The 20,136-nt window shown below is 49.4% G+C and overlaps 1 protein-coding gene across 6 annotated transcripts in view; it reads left to right on the forward strand.

The window, feature by feature from the left end:
• The window catches only part of CIT (citron rho-interacting serine/threonine kinase), a 1,313,172-nt gene that overhangs the window by 486,608 nt on the left and 806,428 nt on the right, over window positions 1-20,136 (forward strand). The window lies entirely within an intron of this gene.

The raw sequence follows: 20,136 nt of genomic DNA on the forward strand, positions 1-20,136 counted from the left end.
AACAAGGTCGTGTTGATCCGGACGGACAACATGACCGCAATGTACTACATACAGAAGCAGGGAGGAACACACTCTCCACAGTTGTCTCATCTGGCTCAGAGCATGTGGAAGTGGGCCATTCAGAGGAACATATTCCTCATGGCGGAACACCTCCCCGGCAAGGACAACCAGATGGCGGATCTGCTCAGCAGACACAGCCACCAGATGCACGAGTGGGAGTTACACCCATCAGTACTCCAACCGTACTTCCAGCAGTGGGGTCATCCAGAGATAGACCTATTCGCCACAAGGGAAAACGCAAAATGCCAAAGCTTTGCCGCCAGGTTCCCACATCCACAGTCGCAGGGCAATGCGATATGGATGAACTGGTCCGGCAGATTTGCGTACGCTTTTCCCCCAGCGCCGTTGATACCGCTGGTGGCACGCAAACTGCGACAGCACTCACTAACACTCATCCTGGTTGCTCCAACATGGGCACGCCAGCCATGGTACACCACCTTTCTGGAACTTTCCGTGGTGCCGCATCAAAGGCTGCGGATCAAACCCGCGCTTTTGACGCAGAACCATGGAGAAATTCAACACCCAGATCCGCAACAGCTGAACCTGGCAATCTGGCTCCTGAAGTCCTAGAGTTTGGCTACCTAAACCTGCCACCTGACTGTATGGAAATCATTAAGGAAGCTAGGAGACCCACTACCAGAGCTTGCTATGCAGCCAAATGGAAGAGGTTTGTCATTTATTGCAACAACAATAACATTAACCCGCTAGACGCATCTATTCAGAACATAATCTGCTATCTATTACACCTATACCGATGCAATCTAGCATACACCTCAATACGTGTCCATTTAACCGCAATAGCAGCCTATCTCCAAAACAGGCAGCACCTCTCTTTATTCAGAGTGCCTGCCATCAAAGCCTTCTTGGAAGGACTTAAACGGGTGATTCCCCCAAGGCACCCCCCAGCACCGGTGTGGAACCTCAACTTGGTCCTCACCAGACTAATGGGTCCACCCTTTGAACCTCTCCATTCTTGTGAGATTCAATTCCTTACCTGGAAAGTGGCTTTCCTGGTTGCCATCACTTCCTTAAGAAGAGTTAGTGAACTCCAGGCACTAACCATTCAAGAGCCATTTATACAAGTTCACGCAAACCGGGTCGTACTGCGTACCAACCCCAAATTCATGCCTAAAGTAATATCGCAGTTCCACATGAACCAAACCATCGAACTGCCTGTTTTCTTTCAAAACCCACAAAATGTCGCTGAGAGGATGCTCCACACACTAGATGTAAAGAGGGCCCTCATGTACTATATTGACAGAACTAAAAACTTTAGGAAGACTAAACAACTCTTTGTTGCCTTCTTTCCACAACACAAAGGCAACGCCATTTCCAAAGCAGGTATAGCCAGATGGATCGTTAAATGTATCCAAATTTGTTATCAAAAAGCTAAACGCACATTAACGATTCCACCACGAGCCCACTCAACACGGAAGTTAGGGGCCTCCATGGCTTTCCTGGGAAACATTCCTTTACAAGAAATATGTAGATGTGAGCGGTTGGGAAGAATAACGCAGCACACGGCGTTTGGTTAACGAAGGTTTTATTCTCAAGGGGAAAGTGGTGCGCTTGGTATCCAGTTTGCGATCCCAACCGGTCCCTAGGGGGGGTCTTGAGATAGTCTCTGTCCTTGGCCTCAGGGAATGGTTCCGCTTGCTTCTCTCTTGGGGACGGATACACTCTTCTCCCGTGCGTGATGTTTCGCCAACTCCCAGCGGCAGCCGCCCCAACACAGGAAGAAACAAAGAACAAAGGCTGGGGTCAGTACGACGCTCACATTGACCTCTGGTCAAAGGGCCCGGGGAGGTGAAGGGGACACTCCGGTGCTCAGGTGAAATTAACTAAGCCGTATCCAACTCGACCGGTGTGAGAACAAGAGAGGAAGTGCAAGTGAGGGGGGGGTGAACAAAAGAAGGTAGAGATAGTCGAGGCGGCGAGAAGCCCCGGTGTTACTTCGCAGCCTTCTCCCGCCTCCCGACCCAGCCCGTGAAACGGTCACGTACCTGGGTCAGCCACGCTCCTTCCTGGGCGCGGCTCGGCGATGCGTAGGTGCGGAGTACTCCTGTCTCCGACTTATCCTCCTTCGACGGCGTCCCTCTCGTCTCCTTCCTTCTCTCGTCTTCAGCTCTCCGCTCCACTGCTCCACTCGCTCTCACTTCTCCCGCTCCGGTGTAGCCACACACCACAGCTCGGTCTTCCTCCGTCTTTATTGGGTGTGCGAGTTCCTCGTCATCAAAAGGGGCGTGGTTACCAGAAGGAGATCCCCAGTTAAAGGGGTATACGTCCGTATCGGCGTCTCCTGCTGTTGTCGTCCACTCGTTTTCCTGTGAAGCACAAAAGATACTGTCCGTGATGTCTCGTGCCTCCCACCAGTCGGCCCCTTGTATATTGTTGCAGCGGCTCTCCTCGTGACACTCCTCCACCGCCGGTTTCTCCCGATCGGGGAGAGGAAATGTCCTGGACAGGTAGTCCGCATTGGCATTGTCCTTCCCCTTCCGATGTTTAAGGGTGAAAGAGAAGGGCTGTAGGGAGAGAAACCAACGGAGAACCCTAGGATTGTTGGAGAGATTCCTACTCATCCATTGGAGCGGGGCATGGTCTGTGTAGAGGAGAAAGTGCCGCCCCTCTAGATAGTACCGTAATTTATCAGTCGCCCATTTAATAGCCAGGCATTCTCGCTCAATGGTCGGGTATTTCGCCTCTCTCGGGTACAGTTTACGGCTAATATAGAGCACAGGATGCTCTATCCCTTCCTCTGTTTCTTGTGACAAAACCGCCCCCAACCCATGATCTGAGGCGTCTGTGTGCAGAATGAAGGGGCGTGAGAAGTCCAGGGAGGTTAATACGGGACTAGAGGTGATAGTCTGTTTCAGGAGATGAAAGGCTTGTAACATCTGATTGGTGGGTCGGTGGAATACCTGGGGACTCACATCTTTCTGGAGGGTGTCGGTCAAGGGGTTAGCTATGTCAGAGAAGTTGGGAATAAAGCGTCTATAATACCCGATTAAACCCAGGAACCCCCTCATCTCGCGTTTTGTGGTTGGGAACGGTGTGTCGGTGATGGCTTTCACTTTCTCAGTTTGTGGGGCTATCACTCCGTGTCCAAGGACATAGCCCAGATAATTCACCTTGTGGAACGCCATGCGAGATTTTTTTGCGTTCACGTGTAAGCCGGCCTGTTTTAACGCCTGAAAGATGGTGTGTAAATGTTGTAGATGGGACTTCCAGTCGGGACTGAATATCACGATATCGTCGAGATATGCCGAAGCAAAGGACTGGTAGTGTTGGAGGAGGGTGTTCATAAGTCTCTGGAAAGTGGCAGGTGCCCCATGCAACCCGAAGGGTAGAACCGTAAATTCAAATAGCCCGTCGGGAGTGGAAAATGCGGTTTTTCTTTGGTCTTCTTCTCGCAAGGGCACTTGCCAGTACCCTTTTGTTAGGTCTATCGTGGTGATGTATTTGGCATCGCCCAACTTCTCGATGAGCTCATCGATGCGTGGGATGGGGTAGGCGTCGAAGGACGATATCTCATTAAGAGCCCTAAAGTCCATACAGAATCGTATGCTCCCGTCGGGTTTTGGCACCATCACTATGGGAGACGACCACTCACTTCTGGACGGCCGGATGACTCCTAGTTTCAGCATCTCTTGTACTTCCTGCTGTACTGCTCTTCTTCGGGCCTCCGGGATGCGATACGGTCGCTGTTTGACGACTTTTCCTGGGGGCGTATTGATGGAATGTTCGGCCAGGTGCGTTCTCCCTGGTAGATCCGAAAAGATGGGCTTATGCAGTTGTAGTACCTCCTTCAGTTCCGTCTTCTCCCTTTGATCCAGCTCAGGGTTGATGGGTAACTGTAGCAAGGTATCGTCTCCTTTTCCCTGGGTGGGCAGAGTAAGGGAAGCTGTCTTCGGTGGAGGACCTATTCATTTTTTTAACATGTTGATGTGATAGACTTGGGTGCGATTGGGGGATAGACGCAATCTATAGGTTGTCTTCCCGATAGACGCAATGACCTGGAAGGGGCCCTTCCACTCTCTTACGAATTTCTTCGTGGTGGTGCTTGGGAGTAACACCAGCGCCCAGTCATTCACGTTCAAGGTTCTCCATTTCTTTCCGCGATTGTAATAAGAGGCCTGTTTTTCTTGGCTCTTCACCAGGTTAGAATAGGCCAGGTCTCTAAGCTTCCCTATTTTCGTTTTCAGTGTCTGCGTATACTCCAACATCTCTCTGGCCTCCAGGGATTCTTCCTTCTCCCATGCCTCTTTTGTCATTTCCAACAGACTGCGGGGCCGGCGTCCATACAAAAGCTTGAAGGCTGAACATCCCAGGCTGCTCTGTACTTGGCTTCGGATGACATACAAGGCCAAGGGTAGTAATCGGTCCCACTCGGTTCCTTCAACCTCTAGCATTTTTTTAAGGGTGTTTTTCAGGGTGCCATTGTAGCGCTCCACCAGTCCATCCGTCTGTGGGTGGTAAACTGACGTCCGGATGTGGCGCAGATCCAGGAGTCGACAGACTTCTTTCATGAGTCTGGAAACGAAGGGTGTTCCCTGATCTGTTAATATTTCCTTCGGGAAACCTACCCGGGAAAACAACTCCAAAAAACAGTCAGCTATGTTACGGGTGTTGGGGGTTCTTAGGGGGAATGCCTCTGGGAAGCGAGTAGCATAGTCCACTATCACTAAGACGTACAAGTGGCCTTTTTTTGTTCGGGGTAGTGGCCCAATCAGGTCCATCCCCACCCTCTCAAAAGGTGTCCCTATCACTGGCAGAGGTTGTAAGGGGACGCCAACTGGCCTGTGAGTGTTTCTTTTCTGGCATATTACACAAGCCTGACAATAGGTTTTGATATCCTGGTATATCCCCGGCCAATAAAAATGTCTTAAAATAGACTGAGTCGTTTTTTCTGCCCCGGTGTGTCCTGCCAGGATGTGTGTATGTGAAAAGAACATTATTTGCTCCCTGAAGGATTTTGGGACCAATAGCTGTTGAGGGTCTGTCAGGGAGGCTTTTCGGTACAAGAGCCCGTCCATAATGAGAAACCTAGGATACCCCTGGGTGTCGGTGTCTGCAGTGCTATGTGCTTGTTCCCACGCGTTGTATAAGGTAGCGTCGTTGGCTTGGGCAAATTTAAAACTACGGTCCGTGAGCCACGGTTCTGGGGTTAACAAGGCTGACGAAGGTGGGGTCCGTTCCTCCCTAGGTGGCTGACTCTGCCCTGGCATGTTCAGTACCCGCTTGAACAGGTCTAAAAAGTCCGGGTTGTCGGTGCCGATAATGAGGTCCTCTGGGAGGTTATCTAAGACCCCTACTTTTATATGGGTTTTAATCCCCCTCCCACCGTGTACCAATGGAATGACCGCTACGGGGTACGGCTTCACATCTCCATGAACACACCTGATGTATACAGAGGACTCGGGGACTAATTGTTCTAGCAATACCCAGCACCCTTGTACCACCGACTGCTTACATCCTGAATCTAGTAGGGCTTTCAGGGTTTTCCCATTTACCTGTACATTCACATGGAACGCTGTCCCCATCTCCGCGGTGTACAGAATGGACTTAGGTATGTAACCCACTTCCATGGGCTCTTCCGTTGGTCTCTTTTTGTAGCATACACGGGCAATATGGCCCCACTCCCCGCACTCAAAGCACTGGGGCCCCTTTAATCCCGTCACTTCAAGTCTGGGTTGTCGGGGTTTCATCAGTTCTGGGGGCTTGATCTTTTTTTCTGCTCTGTAGGGGAGAGGGCGCGGCTTCTCCCCCTCCCATCCCACTCCTTTGGGTTGGGCTCGGGCAAAGGTGGCGGCCATCTCCTCTGCTTGTTGTACCGTTAGTCGACTATGTTGCCGCAACCACCTTTGGGTATGGAATGGCAAGGCATCGAGATATTGCTCCAGGTAGATCTTTTCCATGATCTCCTCTTTCGTACTTACACCCGGAGTTAGCCATTTGTCGGCCGCCATCTTTAACCGGATGAAGAGCGTTTTAGGGTTTTCGCCTGGTCCTCCTTTCTCCCTCCTGAACCGGACCCTATACGCTTCCGCATCCAGGCCTAGATGGTCCAGAATGACACCCTTAATAGTCCCGTACGGGGCGTCCCCAGTGGCATTCGCCACCTGATATGCAGACTGGGCTTCCCCCACCAGAAGAGGGGCTAGGAAAAATGGCCATTTATCCAACGGCCAGCTACACGCCCTGGCCACCCTCTCAAAGTTCGTAAGGAAGGCGTCTGGGTCTTCGCCAGGAATATATTTCTGTAAGGACAGTCCTGATGGAGTGGGGTGGCTAGGACCTCGAGGGTCACGTAGGGGGGTGGATTGGGGATCGGTTATGGCTTTCTGTAGTCCTTCCAGTTGGGCTGTGATTGTGTTTTTGAACACCTCCCTGTCCGCACTGGCGGAGGCCATCTGGCGCTCGACTGCCCATTCGAGCTTTTCCTGTCCTTTGATCATGTGCTGAATTACGACGTCCATCTTCACTGTACAGATGGATGGGTCAGTGCCCACATTCTCCACCACTGTGAGCGGTTGGGAAGAATAACGCAGCACACGGCGTTTGGTTAACGAAGGTTTTATTCTCAATGGGAAAGTGGTGCGCTTGGTATCCAGTTTGCGATCCCAACCGGTCCCTAGGGGGGGTCTTGAGATAGTCTCTGTCCTTGGCCTCAGGGAATGGTTCCGCTTGCTTCTCTCTTGGGGACGGATACACTCTTCTCCCGTGCGTGATGTTTCGCCAACTCCCAGCGGCAGCCGCCCCAACACAGGAAGAAACAAAGAACAAAGGCTGGGGTCAGTACGACGCTCACATTGACCTCTGGTCAAAGGGCCCGGGGAGGTGAAGGGGACACTCCGGTGCTCAGGTGAAATTAACTAAGCCGTATCCAACTCGACCGGTGTGAGAACAAGAGAGGAAGTGCAAGTGAGGGGGGGGTGAACAAAAGAAGGTAGAGATAGTCGAGGCGGCGAGAAGCCCCGGTGTTACTTCGCAGCCTTCTCCCGCCTCCCGACCCAGCCCGTGAAACGGTCACGTACCTGGGTCAGCCACGCTCCTTCCTGGGCGCGGCTCGGCGATGCGTAGGTGCGGAGTACTCCTGTCTCCGACTTATCCTCCTTCGACGGCGTCCCTCTCGTCTCCTTCCTTCTCTCGTCTTCAGCTCTCCGCTCCACTGCTCCACTCGCTCTCACTTCTCCCGCTCCGGTGTAGCCACACACCACAGCTCGGTCTTCCTCCGTCTTTATTGGGTGTGCGAGTTCCTCGTCATCAAAAGGGGCGTGGTTACCAGAAGGAGATCCCCAGTTAAAGGGGTATACGTCCGTATCGGCGTCTCCTGCTGTTGTCGTCCACTCGTTTTCCTGTGAAGCACAAAAGATACTGTCCGTGATGTCTCGTGCCTCCCACCAGTCGGCCCCTTGTATATTGTTGCAGCGGCTCTCCTCGTGACAGTAGAGCAGCCACATGGTCCACTATACATACATTTACAAAACACTACTGTGTAGATGTACACTCAAAACAGCAGGCAGCTGTAGGACAGGCTGTTCTCAAAACTCTTTTTCAGACTGCTGCAGCTGGCACGGGTAGCCGCCGCTAATAGGAGGTACTGCTGTGTATTCTATGCACAGATATGAATTCAGCAGCCCACATGCCTCGAACTGAATATGCTACTTACCAGTATGCATCTGTTCTTGGCATGTAGGGCTGCTGACATTCATATCGCCCACCCTCCTCCCCGGCGCCTGTCGTAGCTGCAGCTCTCAGAATTACTGTATAGCATGGTCATCACTTCCTGTATCTACTCCATCACTGCCACAATGGCGAAAAACAATCTGAGGATGGAGAGGATGCCCATGCGCACTGTGGTCCAGGGGAGGAGTCACCCATCTCAGGATACTTCGAAGACTCTTCCAGGACAACAATGTGCAATCATCCGGACCCAACACTAGGCGGCGATCTATGCACAGATATGAATGTCAGCAGCCCTACATGCCAAGAACAGATGCATACTGGTAAGTAGCATATTCAATTAAGATTATAATTTTAACATCATGTCAAGGAAACGGGAAATGAGTAGGTATGGGGGCACTCCTAATATTTTAAACGGGATTAATCAGGGTCTCCGCGATAGGTCAGAGGCGCTGGCAATAGCCCACATGTCTGCACCACACAGAGTTGCTCTTTGCCCTTGTGCTTTATATGCCTTCAAGGCCGCTTGGATCAGGTCATTTATTGATATTGGATCAGGATCCTGCAGAGTAGAAAGCGCTCCTGGTTTGCTGGGGAGTTGTTCGATACCCCTGTGGGCAGGCGCGCAACACCCATTGGACGCAAAGGGCTTCCAGCGAAAGTCCCGGACGAACATTTCACAATCAACAAATTACTCAAAATGGGCCCATATTCACGTTCAAGTTTCCTGACTGTTTAGGTGGGGGTGAAGTTTTAGTTTCACCTTGATCTGAATTAGTCCATGTCTAATTAACCTTCACAGATCAACACACTTCTTTTGGCCAATGGACCATTAGTCGAGTAGTTGATGGTGATATTAACAAATTCATGAATTTATCTTATAACTCTCAATAAAATAATCAGACTCGAGGTGAGATTCCATTAATTTTATCTAATAAATCAGTCAAAATGAACGCTCATTTGTACAGATTCACAGTGCAAACTCAATCACCTTTCATGGGAGAGAAAATTCATTTATCAAAGTACATTCAATCTATAGACTCATTTAACAATTTAATGCATCTAAAAGAGACACGTTAGTGATAGATTCCTTACCGTAGAATATCCCCAGGTGTCAGACTGGATCCAGAAAGCCTTCATCAGCAGTACCCCTGCGCGTCGGTAGGCGTTGGCGTACGGCTCCGCGTGCGTCGCTGCCGTCGTATTCGCCGAGATGACGTCACTGGAGCTACTTAGACGCGCCCACGCTCGCTGACGTCAGTTCTTTCTTTTTCCGCGCCAGCAAGCACAGATCCGGAGAGAGTGGTACCCCGTCACTTGTTGACTAAGTATTTGTTGGTTATAATCTGCAAGTAAACTTACCCCTGGTGCATAGGGATGCCAGGTTTCAAGCTTTGCAGGGCCTGTCCGCGCACGATGTCGCTGACGGACCCGCACCGTGAGTATCTCTTCTGCCTGGGGCGTGCCCACGACACCGAGTCGTGCCCCCACTGCCGGGCCATGGCCCCGAAAACTGACAGTGGCTGGAGGCCCGGGAGTTGGCCCCACATCGTTCACGGTCCTATGGGAGGTCGAGGGCCCGGTCGCAGACCAAGCACCATCTTTCAAAGTCTTCGCACTCTAAGTCAGGTAAGGTGAAGCACAAGAAGTCGAAGTGTCGCCGCTCTTCGTCCTCCTCTCGCTGGTCACAGGACACGGCTGAGGCGGCAGGTGGCACCGCCCCTGCGGCTCCGAAGGAGCCTGAGCAGTTACCGTTGGCTTACCCACCTTTCCCAGGTCCATTAGCAACTCTGGCCGAATTGCATGAGTTTGTGTCTGCAATGGCATGTATCTTTGGCCCGTGAGGCCCCGTCGGTACGCCTTTGGGCCCTGCGGGCCCCACTGTTCCGCGTTCCTCGACGTCTCCGGCCCCGACGTCGTCAACGGCCAGAGGCCTCCATGACTCCGATCGTGGTTCCCCGTTCTTGCCGGTGGACCCAGTATGGCCCCCGCCGACATTGACGTCGCCGGCGAAAGACGCCAGCGTGGACTTATTTTAAGTCGACACGGTGCCGGAGGGATGTCTCCCGACGCCGATCCTGACACCGATGGGGAACTTTTACCCTTTTATTCACCCACGTCCTCGTTCACTTGTGGAGGAAGGGGAGGACTGGGATGGGTTTGAAGACCCTCTTTGCAGCACAGTGCGAGTCTGTCCCCGACTGGGATGAGGAGGCGGAGGCCGGGGGCCCGAATTACACTCCGGCACCTGGTTCACCATCCCCTTCAGCTACTATGGAGGAGAGTGGTACCTTTTCCACGGTGCTACGTAGGGCGGCCAAGGCTCTTGGCCTTGAGCTCCCTACTGTGGCTGTCAGGACCAGCCTACTGACTGAAGTGCTTCGGCCAGCCTCTTCTTCTACAGAACCGCTGTTGCCGTTTAATGATGCACTTACTGATGTGCTTCTGGGCACCTGGTCCCGGCCTAACACAGGGACCACTGTGGACAAGGGTGTAGGCCGACGCCATCACCCGGCCCAAGGCAACCATGCCTTCCTCACCCAACACCCTACACCTGAGAGTTTGTGGTTCAGGCCTCGACATTGCCAAGTGTGTTTCCTTCTGCTCCACCGGACAAGGAATCCAAGAAGTTGGATCAGTTTGGTAAGAAGATTTATTCTTCTGCAAGTTCTGGACTGCAGTCTGTGAACACTGCCTGTCTCTTGGGCCACTATTCCCATTCTGTATGGGAATGTGTTTGAACAAGTGCTACCTCTGTGTCCGGCGGAGCTCCGGGCAGTTCTCTCCCAAGCTCTTATGGAGGGAAGAGACGCGGCCAAATTCACTATACGTTCCGGTCTTGATACCACAGATTCGCTGGGTAGGGCGATTTCCACAGCGGTAGCGCTCCGTCGTCATGCCTGGTTGAGGATGACTGGTTTTTCGACAGATGTCCAGAATACTTTGCCCTTGGATGGCACTCGCCTCTTTGGTGATAAGGCGGATTCCACATTTGAGCGTTTCAAGGACTCTCGGGCCACGGCCAAGTCCTTAGGCCTTTCGACTACACGTACTCCTTCCGCTTCTAACTTTCGTTCCTTTCGAAGCTCCGGAAGGGGCGTTCAAACATGTTCATTTCAGAGCAAGCCTGCGCAGCAACAGTCCCAGCGCAGCCGCGGACGTGGGGCTCGCAGAGGCGGGTCACGGGGCCAGCGTGCGGGTCAGTCCACCAACACCCCCGCTGCCAGTGCCTCCACCAGGCCCACCAGACGCCAGTGGGGGGGGGGGGGGGGGGGGGGGCAGGATTCGGGATTCGTCATCACCTTCCCCACTGGCGCACCATTACATCAGACAGGTGGGTTTTGGAGATGGTTAGACGGGGCTACCCCCTCCCCTTCGAGTCTACCCCCGTAGTCATGCCACCGCAGTTCCACCGCATGTTGGGGGATCATTTGACAGGAAGTTACGGCCCTCTTGGCCAAGGGGGCCATCGAGCGCGTTCCGACGCCAGAAGTAGGTCGTGGTTGTTACTCCCACTACTTCTTGGTTCCAAAGAAGGTCAAGGGTCTACGTCCCATTTTAGACCTTCGGAGCGTAAATCGCTTCCCCTGGAAGGAGAAGTTCAAAATGCTCACTCTGTCTCAGGTCTTGTCTGCGCTCGACCCACAAGACTGGATGGTGGCACTGGACCTGCAGGACGCTTATTTTCATATTCCCGGCCCATCGGTGTTAGCTGCGATTTACGGTGGGCCAGGAGCATTTTCAGTTCACCATACTCCCCTTTGGCCTTACCAGCGCCCCTCGGGTGTTCACAAAAGTGATGGCGGTGGTCGCAGCTCATCTGCGCAGATCAGGGTTTTCAGTCTTCCCCTATCTCGATGACTGACTGGTTGTTCAAGGCGTGCTCACCTCACGCAGTAGTCTCCCACCTCCAGACTACGGCCGACCTCCTGCATTTGCTGGGGGTTTCCATCGATGTGCCGAAGTTGCACCTGATTCCCTCCCAGAAGCTTCTCTTCATTGGAGCGGTGCTGGACACGGCTCAGTTTCGGGTTTATCCTCCCGAACGAGTCCAGGACATTTGGGCTAGGATTCCGATCTTTCAGCCCTTGTCCTGGGTTTCGGTCAAGACGACCTTGAGGCTGCTGGGACTCATGGCCTCCTGCATCCTGCTGACCAACCATGCCAGGTGGCATGTGCGGGCTCTGCAGTGGGACCTGAAGTTCCAGTGGGCGCAGCATCAGGGGAACCTGTCTGACCACGTCCAGTTCTTGGAGGGCACTGCACAACAATTGCAGTGGTGGCACACAAATCAGTATTGGGTCAGCAGCAGCTCCCTCTCTCTTCCCCAACCGGAACACACAGTGGTGACAGATGCGTCCCTCCTGGGATTGGGCTGCCACATGGGAGAGGCGGAGATCAGAGGACTCTGGTTTCCGGCGGAGTCCCTGCTCTGAAGGCATTCCTTCCCCTTGTCCGGGGAAGTGTGGTGCAGGTGTTCACGGACAACACCACCGCCATGTGGTATTGCAACAAACAGGGCGGGGTGGGGTCGTGGACCCTATGTCAGGAGGCTCTACGCCTCTGGACATGGCTGGAACGTCACGGCATTTCCTTGATGGTTCAACACCTGGTGGGTTCTTTGAACGCCAGGGCAGACTAACTCAGCCGCCAGTGTCTGATGGATCATGAATGGCGTCTTCACACTGAGGTGGCGCAAGGTCTCTTTCAATAGTGGGGAGAGCCTTTGTTAGATCTATTCACCACAGAAGAGAACGCACAATGTCCGCAGTTCTGCGTGTTGGAATTTCCAAGGCGTCATTCGCTCGGCGACGCTTTTTGACGTGAGTGGAGCTGCGGTCTGTTGTACGCCTTTCCGCCTCTAACTCTTCTACCCAGAGTGCTGAAGAAAATCAGGCACGACCGTGCCCAAGTCACTCTTGTGGCTCCGGACTGGGCTTGAAGAGTTTGGTATCCCTAGCTACTCAGTATGAGCCTGGATCCCTCGATCCGACTGCCTCTGCAGGAGGATATTCTGTCGCAGCAGCAGGGGATGGTTCTCCACCCGAACCTGTCCAGCCTCCACATACATGTGTGGAGATTGAGCAGCGACAGCTGATTCCATTTGACTTTGTCATTCTGGCAGCCAGGCGTCCCTCCACTAAATCGGTAAACACCTGCAGGTGGAACAAATTTGTGGCATGGTGCACAGCCAAAACTGTGGACCCTCTTTCTGTCCCTCTTTCTGAGGTCCTTTTGTTCCTTCTTTCTCTGGCCCGGCAGGGCTCTGCTCTGGGCACTATCAAGGGCTACCTTTTGGCCATTTCAGCCTTTCTGAGGCTTCCAGGTCAGCCTTCTCTTTTCAAGTCCCCGGTTGTACAGAGATTCTTAAAAGGTATTACGCATATGTTCCCTCATGTTCCTTTCATAATGCCGCAGTGGGACTTGAATCTTGTTTTGACTTATCTCATGTGTGCTCCCTTTCAACCGCTTCACAATTGTCCTTTACGTCTTTTGACTTTGAAAACTGCCTTCCTGGTGGCTAACACTCTGCCAGAAGAGAGTGAGCTTCAGGCTCTTTCTTGTAAGCCTCCTTTTCTGTCTGTTCATCCGGACAAGGTTGTGGTTCGTACTCGTCCTTCCTTCTTGCCAAAGGTTGTCACTGCCTTCCACATCGGGCAGACTATCACCTTGCCCACTTTCTTTCCGCCTCCGCACCCTTCCAGAGAGGAAGAGAGGCTCCACCATCTGGATACAAAACGTGCGCTCTCCTTTTACCTGAATCGCACACAAGCATTCCGGGTGGATGACCCGCTCTTTGTTGGCTACGCAGGCGCCAGGAAAGGCCAGGCTGTTCACAAGAGGACTATCTCCCGCTGGGTCGTCTTGTGTATCAAGGCCTGTTATTCTGTGGCTAAAAAGGAACCTCCGGTGGGTCTTCGTGCCCATTCTACCAGGGCGACAGCAGCTACTACTGCATTGGGACGCGGTGTCCCTCTGCAGGACATCTGTCAGGCTGCCATGTGGACTTCGCAGCACACTTTTACAAAGCATTATTGCCTTGACAGTCCGGTCCGGAGAGACGACTTTTTGGCCATTCTGTTCTCCGTGACTTTCTGGTGTAATCTTGTTCGCAGACTCACCACCGGGGTTGGTATTGCTGGGGTATCTATTCTAAGGTAAGGAATCTATCACTAACGTGTCTCTTTCAGATGCACAAGTTTCTACTTGTGTAACGGTATATCTGTAAGAGACATTAGTTAGTGACAGATTCCTTACCGCCCCACCCATCCTCCCCGTTCTGTGAACTGGTTTCTAGGGTTAAGGTCATCCTTTCGGGCCCTAGTTTCTATGCACCAGTGGTCAGTATCTTACATGGCTCTGCGTTCCTGTCGCAGAAAGTTGTGTACAGAACTGACATCAGCGCGTCTAAGTAGCTCCAGTGACGTCATCTCGGCGAATATGACGCCAGCGATGCACGCGGAGCCGTACGACGACGCCTATCGATGCGCAGGGGTACTGCTGACGAAAGCTTTCCGGATCCAGTCTGACGCCTGGGGATATTCTAAGGTAAGGAATCTATCACTAACTAATGTCTCTTACAGATATATTGTTACACAAGTAGTAAGTTGTGCATTAGGAGTGATAGATTAAGAGACAAAAGAGAAAATAAATCCTACATTTGCAAAAGGATATGCAAATTTAAGGCAGAATAATATTTACTAAATAGTGAAATGGGGAAACCCAACCCTCTGGCCAAAGGACTGGTGGGGGTCTCCTGACTTAAGAATCAGGTGACAAAGACTTTAGTACAGATACAGGATAGGATAATACTTATTACACTTCTCTAGAACCCCGACGCACCGGAGTGCATCCCTCTCTTACACTCTCTCCTCGATATTCTTCCGCAAATCTTCACTCTAATTAGGCTGTCTTTCAGGATTGAATCTTCCCAGTCTGTTCTCTTCTTTCCAGCAGCAGCTCTCACCCACACCTCACTCAGCATCGACTTCAACCCTTTCTTAACTTAAGTCACTCTAGTTCTACTCTTTAATTCTGCATGTCCCACCCTCAAAAGTTGCAAATATCAACAAATCATGGACTGTGATTGGGCAGGGGAGTTGTCATCACCTCATGCTGTCATGTTTAATTTCTTAAGTAATTCTTTGTTTAGCAAAACCCCTCCCCTTTAGCTCATCGATGTATTTCTTTCCCATTCACATTTTGTAACTACTTAAATAACATTTTATTCAAGCCTCATTGACAAATATAACATGTTCCCATGTTCACACAGCTACTGTCCTTGATCTTTTGCAGTTGTTCAATTTTTCGAGCATTAGGTCACATTTCGTCTCTTTCCGGACATGCGCAGTACAATCTTTCTTCCAGCGCCATTTTCTTTCGTTGTCAAGGTATACCGGCCCAAATGTACACTATTAATAAAGGAATCATAAACGGATGTTAATTTCTCAAATATGTGATTATCACTGTTCACCACCCACCCCTACTCTATCCCATGTTAAATTCTTTCTTTAAGCAGAAGCATTAGCAGCAACATCTTCTTTTAACTTTAGGCAAGCATATGCTAGGCTCACGGTGCCTCAAGACCTAAGATAAGTAATTTGTGCGCATGCGTGAAAGTTTCCCTCTCAAACGAGTTAGGCACATGGATATTTACGCTGTGCTTGTTTGCACATGCGCAAAGTGTTTTTTTCAGTTAAAAACGGGATTTCAGTTAAGTAGCAATTATTCTTTATTATTCAAGCGTGCATAAAGTTCTTTTCCCCATGTGTAAATGTTGTGTGCATGTTAGTTTTCTCTTATTTATTATTTTCCGGTTATTAGTACTTATTAATGAGACATTGATCCGAGCAAGTTTCTTTTTCTTGAATCCTTGCTCCATCAACATGATGAAGGGCGATTTTTGAATGTAACTGAAGCAGTGTGAGGTAGCTCATTGTCATTTACAGACAGCACATTTTCTATTGAAATGGGCACTAACTTTCGAGACATATAGTTTTACTGATAAAACTATATAGCACTCAAATGATGTGTGGAAATCAGGTTCCTGTGAATATTTAGCATTTATACATCAGAAAGTAAAGTGTCTTGATTTGTTTTGAATCGCGAAACAATGTGCCTCAATTTTGGTTTCCTAAATGCTGAATGATTACAGTTCATTTACAGGTATTTACATTTTGCTATGTGCTGCAAAAAATTACTGACCAGCTACAGCTTTTCTTTTCAGTTTCTTTGTACTCCAGCAAGATTGTCACATAATTCACTTTTAAAGATCCTCTGACTTATCATTTCAGTCTCTTGTTAAAAGAATAAGCAGCAGTTTGTCAGAAGACCTAGCCAGACATTTGACCTCTGTCTTTGAAGCACTGGGCAAAATGTGACAAATAAAACGCAGAATTTAAAGGTGTCTTTATTTAGTGCTCGGATGTTCTCGACCGACCAAAAATTAGCTTACGACCAACAGTTTGGAGAAGACTGCCCTAAACTAATAGGAAAAGAGTGAGGTTAGGGCCTGGTTATTATTACCTACTGAAATTCTCAAGAAACTAGGACTGAAGTTGAGTATTGCAGTATCCCAGAAAGGGTTTGGATCACACCTTTTGGTAGTGAATTGATGAAACTAAGAATATGAGACACAGCATCCTTTTTTCCTTATTTTTCTTGTGTGGTTCCCAGCACAAGGACGCCACATGCGTTGTCAAGATGTAGTTTTGCACTTGGATTCTGCTATGAAGGCAGATTATGACTCAAGAATTTGTTTTGCCCAGTTTGGTTTAACTTTCTCCTATTAATGCTACAATACTGGTTGCTATTCTATCTTAATGGTTTTGAATGACAAGATTAATCCATTTTGGAGACGCTGAAGTTTGTACTCGTTTTTGAAGCTCTGCTAAATCGCCCGTATATCTAGAATGGGGCCAGCATTGTCCCAAAGCTAGAAATAGAAATCACCAAGTCACTAGGCAGGCGCAGTACTTTGTGGGAACTGGAGGGCCATTGCCCTGAAACAGCAGCATCAGTGTTTTTTTTAAAAGGGGGGTTTTAAACTGGGGGGAGCAGGGGGAGTGGGACTCCCTAGGTGGGCCTCAACTGATACCAGGGGGCACCAGGGTCTAGCCAAAAGAAGCATTATGCTGATAGCAGTGCAGTAAGCCGCTCTGTAATGGGCCATCACTGTCATTCATATCGTGGCTGGGGGAAGGTGTCAAAGTGGAAGGGACTCCAAATATTTTTCAAAACCCCCACCCCCATTTCTGATAATGACACTGTTGATACTTTTGCACGTTAGTAAGGCCTGCCTGACCAGAATAGTGTGTTTTATTGCATTTTTTTGAACGGTAATAGAACTTAACTGCAATGTTTAAATTAGTCTAGGACCCGATGATTCCCCCCTCCCCCCCCCACAAGGGGGGCTTAGAAGGTGGGGTCATGGCATTAAAAAGTTTGAAGTCCACTGTTTTAGAGGCTCCCTGAGCTGCATTACAATATTGATGATGAAAAAACAACAAATATAGCTGTGTAACAATACCTATTGTGATTGAGAGGTAGCCCTTGCCTCCATTAGGGCAGATCGATTATGAATAGGACTTTAAATCCTTCTTTAAAATAGTCTAGCAACCAATGGATTGTCTTCAGCTCAGCTGAATGGAAACTTGAGTTCTCAAATTTAGGGCTAGTCCTGCTATTGTACTTTTGACTTTCTTGAGCCTATTTAATAGTAAACTTGGGGCACCAGACCTGATATTTTGAATCAGTCCTGGTAATACAACAACTCAAATATTTACCATTTTGCTGTTCTCTTTCAATGCTGCGTATATAGTTGATTCAGGGTTCTTTTCTAGCATCTTGAACCCTATGATGTAAAAGTGCCTTGTTTTGAATATTATCTAAGAGTCCATATCAAGACGTCTAGTACTTGTTGCATTAGTTTCGTAACTGTTTTATGTATGACATGAAGGTACATTTTTGAAAGTAAAAATTAGGCCTTGAATTATGGGGTTTTAATACTGGGGAGTTTCCACCCTCAGCCTAGATAGCAAGTGGACTGAACACAAGCCAAATTAAATCTGCATTTCAACATGAGCTTTCAACCACCAATTGGCATTGATTCATATCTGGATGCCTATCAAATAGTTGGACATGCAGCATTGGCAGGATTTAGTTCCTGCAAATCTATGGCCAGTCTAAGAAATTGCTGCTAACAACCGCTCTAACAAAAGCAATCAATTGGGAATTAGGCAGATGCCTTTAATATTTGAATGACAGGCTTTAAAGTGTAAAACTGTTGTAATTCCTTTGGGTATTTGTTTGTTTAGTGTGTAATTAAAATAAAACTATTACCCTTCTCACCATGTTTACCTGAAGCTTGGAACCTTTTAAAATTCCCCCAGGTTTACAAAGTCACAATGTACACACTTCTGCATACGTACCCACCCCAATAGGGTGTGCACAGCCCCACCTGCTAGAAAGGAACATTTACTCTGACACACTCTATCTGATGCAGATTTATTCTGCCCTCCTACCTTTATTATTATTATTACACTCATTTGTAAGGCGCACAAATCATCCCCAAGGGGATCTCTCGGCGCCCGAAAGGAGGTCAAGTGGAACAAACTCGATTAGAATAGCCATGTCTTAAGCATCTTCTTAAATTGTGGCATGTTGGGGCAGGAACGGATTAGTTCAGGAAGCTCATTCCAGTATTTGGGGGCCAGATAGGAAAAAGTGCGGCCACCCATTTTGACTTTCCTGATCCTCTGGCTGCGAAGCAGACACTGGTTACTGGATCTAAGGCACCGTCCAGGTTGGTAGCGTCCTATTTTGTTAGCCAGGTAAACCGGACCCAAACCATGCAGGGATTTAAAAACCATGCACAGCAGCTTAAAAAGGGCTCGTTTCCTGACAGGGAGCCAATGGAATTGACACAGGAGAGGCAGGGAAGGAGTTAATGCTGGCTTATTAAGGGCACGCCGTGCTGCTGTATTCTGTACTACCTGCAGTCTAGATAGCAGGTCTTCCCTAATTCCTACCAGCAAAGCGTTTCCATAGTCCAGACGACTAATCGGAAGTGACTGGATGAGGGTCTTTCTGGCGTTTAGCGGGATCCAGGGAAAGCTCTTTCTCAACATCCGCATGATCCCAAAGCAGGTGCCTGTAAGAGTTTTCACCTGTTGATCCATGGAAAGCTTTTTGTCGATTCTTACTCCTAGGTGCTTGGCCCATCCTTCAGGGGAGGGTGCTTCTCCTAATTCTGGTGTCCACCACTCCGCAGTCCACAATTTTTCTGCCTTCCGGACAGGAGTATCTCGGTTTTGGAATAATTCAGTTGTAAGAAGTTCTTCCTCATCCAAATTGCAATGCCCGTCATGAAGTTTAGAAACTTAGCTTTTGTCACTTCAGGGTCATTTTCTATGTGTATGATCAGCTGCGTATCGTCCGCATAGGATATGGTTTCAAACCCATGATTTCTGATGATAGTGGCTATGGGGGCTACATATAGATTAAACAGTGTTGGTCTCAATATAGAGCCCTGTGGAGCCCCCTTATCAACTGCAGCCGTGTAAGACACAAGAGTCCAACTGGACGCATTGTGTTCTGTCGGACAGATAAATCTGGATCCATTTAAAAGCCAGACCTCTGACACCAATCTCTCGGAGCCTATTCAATAGGATACGGTGAGAGATGGTGTCAAAGGCTGCCGACAGATCTAACAACACCAGCATAGCTGGTGTGTCCCTGTCAAGTGACATTCTTAGCGTATCAATAACCTCCAGTAGGGCTGCCTCAGTGCTCTGGGATGCCCGGAAGCCGGACTGGGAAGGGTCCAGAATCTTATTCTGTTCTAAATAGCGGGACAATTGTCGATTGATTAGTCTCCATCACCTTAGACCAGCAGGGAAGAAGAGAGATTGGGCTGTAGTACTGTAAGTCAGAAGGATTCGCCAGGGCTTTCTTGAGCAGAGGTTTGATACGCGCGGTCTTCCATTTCTGTGGGAATGTGGCCGTTGCTAGAGAGATAATACAGATGTCAGTGAGAATATCCTCTAAGACCTTTGAAAATGAACTTGATTTTAGTAAGATTTACGATTGCTCGGTTAGGTGGGGCAAATTACTGATTTGTGACTAGAAGCTTATGATTTGTTTTGTTTAGTTACTTCCATGATAAATGAGGAGATGATTATCTGTTTCGCTACAGTCAGTGCACTAACTTATATCTCCAGTACCACATTTATTTTGTTTGTCTCCCCTCTTATATTCTTGCCACTGCCTGCATTCTTTATTGCTGCGCCATCTTTCCCACAACTCCCTTTGCTAAGCCTGCTCGTAAATTGTGGTCAACTTGCAATTGCCTTCCATCCAACTGATTTACTGAAGCCGTGCCTTTCTTGTGGT

The sequence above is a fragment of the Triturus cristatus genome, chromosome 11 (genome assembly GCF_964204655.1).
Source record: "Triturus cristatus chromosome 11, aTriCri1.1, whole genome shotgun sequence".
Lineage (NCBI taxonomy): Eukaryota > Metazoa > Chordata > Amphibia > Caudata > Salamandridae > Triturus > Triturus cristatus.